We start from the raw sequence: 7572 nt of genomic DNA, 5'->3' as shown, positions 1-7572 counted from the left end.
ATCTTCACCAATGATCTCTTTCAACTGTTCCAACTTCTTCGATCTTTCAATTTTTCCATGCTCTATAGTCCAAAAAATCAATTCAAAGGGAAAAGTGAAGGATCGAAGTTGAGCATAGCAAAATTGGGTTTTGAATTGATTTGTAGTGGAATGAAAATTGGGTTTCCATTCAATTTTGAAATTTGCGTTTTCAAAATTGAGTTTTGTAAGATCAAAGATCGAAGTTGATTTTTTGGACTATATTTTTGGACTATAGAGCATGGCCAATGCTCAAAAATCACCTCTTCTTTCAGTTTTTCTTGATTTGGGTTTTGAATTAGTTTGTAATGGAATGAAATTATTAATTTGGTCTCTTGATATTTCATTTTCTCATCTTGTTTTTTCTAAAAAATGATTTGTGATTAATGAAAATTAGTTTGGAAGTTGTGAAACTCGAAGGGAACGAAAGACCCAAAAAAAAAAAAAAAAAACGGAAATTGCATACTTCCGGTGTGAGGGGAAGTGTGTGTAACAAGGAAGAAGAAAGGGATAAAAGATAAAGCAAAAAAGGAAAATAATAAGAAAAGACAAAAAGTAGAAAAGTTGAAAAGTATTATTTTAATATTTTTATTTGCTTCTCACTCTCTCATCTCTCAAAGATGAGAGAGTGAACTACATTCTCTGTGCCACCTCACCATCTAGGGTGAAATTAATTTACTTTAAAATTGTTCAGGGGGTAACAAGTCGCCCATAAAGGTTAGATGTGTCATAATTAAACCGGTCAAACTTTAGGATGCACTGTAGCTATTTTCTCTTAATTTTTTCTTAAATAAGCCGCCATCATAAGCTCCCGCTTAGAATTGCTTATACATTTATGACCTTTTTAGAAGCTATGTTTAATTAAAGCATATAATTGGAAGCTAATTTATTATGAAAGAAATATCACATCAAAGTTTAAAATATAAATAGCTTAAGGAATTTTAGTCATCCAAATAGTGAAAGTTGTATAGTACTTAGAAATATAACACTGATGGGCTGGCCTAGTAGTGAATACTAAGTCGTAAATCATGAGTTTTCAAATTCAAATTTCAGTTGAGACAAAAAAAATAAAAAAATTACTATGTGATTTCTTACTATTTGTCCAAGTTTTAGTGGATAGAGTTATTCGGTACTTATGCTGATGGAAGGTAACAAGTACAGTACTCATGGAATTAATAGCGGTGCACACAAAGTTGCCCAAACACCACATTTATTAAAAAAAATGCCACATATCTTTGAATACTAAAATAAAAATGTGTATATATCTATATAATAATATAAAGCAGGGCACAAGGCCCGCCACGTGGCGCCTCTCATTGATGAGGAAACAGATTTATCTATTTTGTCAAATTTTGGGGCTTTATCCTTTATTTTCAAAACAATAAACTCAATTATTATATCCAAAAAAAAAAAAAAAAAAGGAGTTAGTGTCCAGTACAACTTCATCAAATATGAAACGCAGCGTCTTCAAAATCATTTTTACAACCCGTTTCAAATCAAATCCTCACCACTTCAGTTACAGTGTCCCGAATTAACCCCTAAATAAAATCAGAACATAACTCAACAATCAAACACGTCCATGATTCAACCCAATACATTGTTTTCCCTTCTCACTTGGTTTTCACACTGTTTGTCCTAATAGTGGAATATATGACTTATGTTAAGACAAAAATAGCTAACAAGAAAAAACTGAAAATATCATCTGCTATTGGAACTTAACAAATATATCTCCATATCTTATATTATTGATTTTCCTTGATTGTAGTAATAAATTTTGGATATTTGGTTATTTTGTCATCCATCTGTGCAATTTGATTAATCTTCAATGTGTTCACTTAATAAGTTTTCCATTTAATGTTTTATGCGTAGATAATGACACAAATGCAGGGACATGAGCCCGCTGATGTGATATACCTCAAAAGCAAGCATTAGTATTTATTTGTTTTCTCATTTTTTTGCCATTTCTTCCTAAATTTTACTATAACAAAAAACTCCAACAAAATAAATAAATAAACCGGTTGTCTGTTTTATTAGGGGCTCCAAGAGTCACTTCCTTCATAAGTTTCCAATAACTGAATTAGAGAGGCTCCCTCCCAAAATCCTACCGCTTCTTCTCCTCTTTTTCCCTTTCTCCTTCTCCATTTGAGAGTCCATTCAATTGTCCTTTCCTACTCCATGTTCCAATTATGTTTGCACACTTGATTCTCTGGAATTCAGGTATTACGGGAGCTTCATCAATAAAATTTTGCTCAATCCAAGTTCATTGTTTTACCGTTGGGTGGGTGATGTTGGTAATTATATTATAGATACTTTAGCTTTCTGATTGCGATTTTTCTGTTCAGATTTGTATCACTAATTTGCTTAATTGAATCACTTATTGTCTAATTTATGTGTACTCCTCTTTCAGGCTTTCAACGTTGCTCTCTACAAGTCTCGGTTCTCTCCTCAACAATGAGGGACTACCGAGGTCACTCTTGAAACTTTCAATGGTTTATTTATACTTGAGGTACTATATTCTTCTATTAGAGTTTGTTTTTGTTGTCGTATAGTTGGGTTTTAGGTGATGAGGGAAAAATTAAAATTCGTACTTTAAAAGTAGATAAATTACCAGCATGTGCCATAAACTTGCTGTCGTTTCATAAAGCTTGATTAGCTTTCGTTTCATATAGCTTGATTAGAGAGGGCCAACAGAGATGTGGCCAAGGGCTGAACAAGGGTTTATAACGGTCACTCTTGAAACTCCATGGGTTCATTTAAACTTTGGTACATATTCTTCTGATTTTTATTAAGTTATTTTGCATTTTGCTTTTTTGGGTAATGAGTGAAAAAATGATATTCGTACTTTTAGAGTAGACTAGTTTCTAGGCACGTGCGTTGCACGTGTATGCCATATTTTGTAGACGACAATATTGCAAAATAATATCAATAGTATCAAAACAAAGCATCGAGTACAGTAACTTGATATATGAACTTATGAAAATAATATTATTTTACTAAACAAATAACTATATAGAATTGACTTACACTTATAGTCTAAATATTGTGTTGACATCTTTTTTTGATTGAATATTTGTATTTACATGTCAATACAGATGGAAGATCTATGAAAACCAATAAGAATAAGATTTGAAGAATTATGGATCAAAACGATTGCTGCTAGATTACAAATCAAATTTTGAATGTTATACCAACACAAGATGATTTCATATAAAAACCACTAAATTTTATAGTTAGGTTGACACAACAATAATATTGCTTTTTTCCGTCAAATACAACATCAAAAGCAAGCTAGCTAGTTATCGTTTATTTCAGTATAAGAAAGACGAACTAATCTTTTTCGTTGGTTTTTATTTTCTTATTAGTTATTGTACGTTAATCTTCATTGTTTCTTTTCGTCCTCATCGTTATTGAACTCATTTTCCATAAAATAGGAAGAGACTTGTTTATCGCGAAATCAGTAGACATTTTTGTGTGAAGTGTGCGGGGGTTTTGAGAAGTAAGATGGAGGAAACACTAAGTAACAAAATATTTGTGTTAATTGTACTAAATGTTTAACTATATTTTCTTGTTTAATTATAGATATGTAATTACTGAGATATCTTATACGCACAATATTTTATTCATTAAGCATTTTTAAGGAAGAGCTAATGAAAGAAATCATTTAATTTCAAATATTACTGAAGACTTGGACATAGCACTACTCGACGAAATCATTTTGGAAATTCAATATATTCCAATCTAAAATAGAACGCCCCAAAATTAAACGAAAGAAAGGAATGAGCGCCAAACCTATATTAGAACGCCCCAAAATTACTAAAAAGACAACTTGTTCATCACTATTCAAATCCACATTGAGATATAGTAGGGAAAATATTTGGTTTAAATTTCAATTGGATGTGTTATTTCATTTAATAGTTTCACAAGAATCATAAGGAATAGCAAGAATCATCATACTCCATATGTTTCATTTTTTACAAGCTAATTGGTCACAACCCCTAATACAAAATTTCGTCAATATCTTTAAACAATGAATTACAGTTCCTCTAACATTTTTCATATCTTTAGTTTAAGATAAAAAGATTTAAAAGTGTTCTTGACTTTCTGAAATTCCGTGTCTAGTCAAAATCAGATAAACAAATTGAAACGGAGGGAGTAGTACTAACAAAAACAATACTCCCTCCATTCCATATTAAGTGACATTTTAGGCTTTTTATTTTGTTTCAAAATAAGTGACACTTTAGGATTTCAAGAAGAAATTAATCCTATTCTTTCAAACTTACCCTTATTTATAATCAAGAATCATTAAATAAATTTTCTTTTTCTAAGCATTAATTAGGGGTAAGTTAGTAAAAATACTCATAATTTTTCTAGAAGTAAATAATTTCTTAAAGGGTGTGCATGAGCTAAAAGAGTCACTTATTATGGAATGGAGGGAGTATGATATACTCCGATCCTCCATGCCAAATTAACGGTCACTTTAACTTAAAAAAAATAATCTTAAAATAATTTTCTCTTTAGGAAATCAAAATTAAAATTGGTAATTATTTTCAACTATACACTTGATTGCACAGTATTTAAGAGAAATACATCATTCTACTTTTATTAAATAAGAGTAGCTTAATAAACTATATCTTATATTTATTATTTTTAATGGGCATAAAAAGAACTAAAGTAACGGTTAAAATGGGAGGGAAGGAGTATCATATTGGTACTGATTATTGAATCATTTACAAAATTTCACTAAGTAAATACCTTAGAAAATTGAGAAGATGGTGTGGTTCGGCCTTGTCACCTTTTACGAAGACTTTAATTACTGAAACAATTGTTATCATAAAATGTGCCATTGTAGCCCATGTGGAAATTGTGGATTGTTGCAATCATACTTAGATGGAGTATTATATTGTGGTAAACGAGGAAGCCAAAACATTTGGATTGGGCTACGGAAATTTCTAAAGCATATAACATATTATTTTTTTTGAGAACCGTAAAGCATAAATATTGTGAAATGCAAGTCAATAGAGTGCTTGTATTTTAGAATTTCGCATCGGTGTATTGTAATGTCTAATGGCCAAAGGTTGTGTCTTTAAAAAAAAAAAAACATGAAATGGTAACTCTTGCTCAATCGGTGGGATCCCTTTCAGATCTTTTTTTATTTTAGTTTCCGTTGGCTAATTGGGAGTTATTTATGGCATTTATTTTTAAATTAAATAGTTAAATTATTTAGAGGGTATTTACGTAATTTAGCTTTCAAGTTAGGGAGTTCATGCTTTTAATATAATATAGATAGATGTATCACAAGTATTTGCCAATAATTTGCCATGATTTCATAGAGCTTGCTTCAAAGGATCAAGATTTTTTTTCCTTATCCATTTTTGTTGTTAATTTTAGCTGACTTGGGATCTTAATTTATACTTTTTCCTTATTTGATTTGGCTGTAGGATTTTATTGTTCACGTTGGAGGTCGAACTTGTACAGGAAGAGATGGAGAATCTGTTTATGGTATTTAGAGGCCTAATTGACTTTGTGACTATTTTTATAGCACCGGTTAAGAACAAAAGTGAAAATAGATGCCCCTGTTACTGAGTTTCTTAGCAATTCATGTCTTTTGAGATGACTTAGAGCCCGTTTGGATTGGCTTATAAGTTGCCTATGTTGTTTTTCACTTTTTTTGTGTTTGGTCACTTAAAGTCTATTTTGTGCTAAAATAAGCCCAAAAAATTAATCGATTTGTTTGGCTTAACTTATCTAAAGCAAATTTTAAATAAGCTTTCCAAAATTATGTTCGCTTTTTAAGCCCATCCAAACAGGCTCTTAGCTAGCTGTGTTAAAATTTATTTTGATTTTTTTTTTCCTGTTTTAGGTCTTCAATGAAAGACATAGGAGTTGCCGGGAACAAGTAGTTGCTAAAGATATTAGCTCCATAAAACTATTTTGGTAATGTCTCCCTCTCTGCCTGTCATTTCTCCCACCTCTGCTTTTTAGAAATAAAATATTATATGCCACTTAACACAGATTTGAGTTACAGCAACTAGCACACTTGCAACTAAAGATATGTTTTTTAAAATAAGCAAATAAGACACTTTTATATAGGTTGCTTTGTGTAATGCTTTTGTAGAGTTTAGATTCTTAATCAAAATGCTTCTTATCGTAAATTTATAGTTCTCGCTAAATAAATAAACTGGTTCGGTGTTTAGCAATATCCAATTTACATGCATATGATGCATAGACTAAGTATTGGGTTTCGTTTATTTCCCATTTTCAATTACTCTGTTGGTATGTTTTCCACAACTCTCATAGACACTTCTTTCATTAACCACATCTCTTAATTAGCCAGCCTCCCTCACGTCTCTTTACCCAACGGCTGTTCTGTTTCTCCTTTCTTTCTCTCTGTTCGCCTTTTCCCTTTCTTGCTCTCCCTTCAGTGTATCAATCCTCACAGCCAAGTTCGTCATTCAACGTTACTCTTTTTGTAGATTTGTATTTCGGCAAAGACATGTGGACGAACTTTGGCCCACGTCAAGATGTGAACTTCGTTGAAGTTATTAGGTAATACTTGCTACTATGCTACTTTATAGACACTGAGGATAATAGGAGGCACTTTGGTAACCCTCTTAATCTTTAAAAGTGGAAGTGATGTAAATTAGGAACTTCATGGGTCTACTTGTGGTGTTAGCTAGTCTGCAACTTCCATCATATATACCTTCTGTTAAGCTCCTGAAAAATCGATCCCTCCTATGCCTATTCGGTCATCTTTCTTTCTAATAATTAAACAACCAGAAGGTATGTCTATTCATATCCTCATCCCTTCCTAGTTTTTTAGTTGCGTATGTGCATATTCATTTGAAATGTTTTACTTATATTTCTCGATCGTTTTTATTGAATAATTGTTAACTTTATTGTACTGTTTAGTAATTTAACAACAACAACTACAACAAACCCAAAAGATAATCCCACCAGGTGGGGTCTGGGGAGAATAAAATGTATGCAGACCTTACCCCTACATTGAAAGGTAGAGAGTTGTTTCTGATAGACCGTTGGCTTTAAGGTTTATTTTCTTGCACAAAAGAATAGTACTTAGGTAATGAACAGGTATGGCAGGCAAACCAAAAAGCCAAGAGTTTTTCCTGTTCTCCTGCAAGACTGAACACATCGATATTCGGCCATGTCAATAGCTTAAATTTTCTTCACTACTTCATGAGAATTATATTTGAGTTTTTTTTCATGCATTTTGAATGAGTTTTGATGTATAGCAAGAGAAAATCTTGATCCTTCCTTGGATGTTCTTTAAGCTTTTCTTTCACTTTTTCCCATTTTGCTTCTTCCTTCTCACTTATCACATGACCATTGACGAGCAAAAAGGCTGCTCGAGTTTGCACAAAAAAAAAAAAAAAAAAAAAAAAAAGCTGCAACAGTTTTGCTTCAACAAGTCCATGAGAAATTTCTAAACAACTAGCTAGGAATACTGTTCCAACCCAAGTAATGCGCCTTTCGAACACTTGAAAAGTTTTATTTTGCCCTTTTTTTTTACTGATTGTGCCGAGTAATGACAGAAGT

The 7572-nt window shown here is 31.9% G+C and overlaps 1 long non-coding RNA gene across 2 annotated transcripts; it reads left to right on the top strand.

The window, feature by feature from the left end:
- The first annotated feature begins 1826 nt into the window (after positions 1-1826).
- LOC132040786 (uncharacterized) lies at positions 1827-6914 on the top strand. 2 transcript variants are annotated; one of them, XR_009410776.1, is made up of 4 exons: positions 1827-2781; positions 5457-5517; positions 5879-5952; positions 6492-6914. It is a non-coding gene; the product is annotated as an uncharacterized LOC132040786 (long non-coding RNA). The 2 variants fall into 2 exon arrangements; XR_009410775.1 differs by having other exon boundaries at positions 2773-2867; positions 5302-5517.
- Positions 6915-7572: the final 658 nt, after the last annotated feature.

This window comes from Lycium ferocissimum, chromosome 12 (assembly GCF_029784015.1).
Source record: "Lycium ferocissimum isolate CSIRO_LF1 chromosome 12, AGI_CSIRO_Lferr_CH_V1, whole genome shotgun sequence".
Lineage (NCBI taxonomy): Eukaryota > Viridiplantae > Streptophyta > Magnoliopsida > Solanales > Solanaceae > Lycium > Lycium ferocissimum.
The sequence above is the reverse complement of the archived record's forward strand: the minus strand, read 5'-3'. Positions and strand labels throughout refer to the sequence as shown.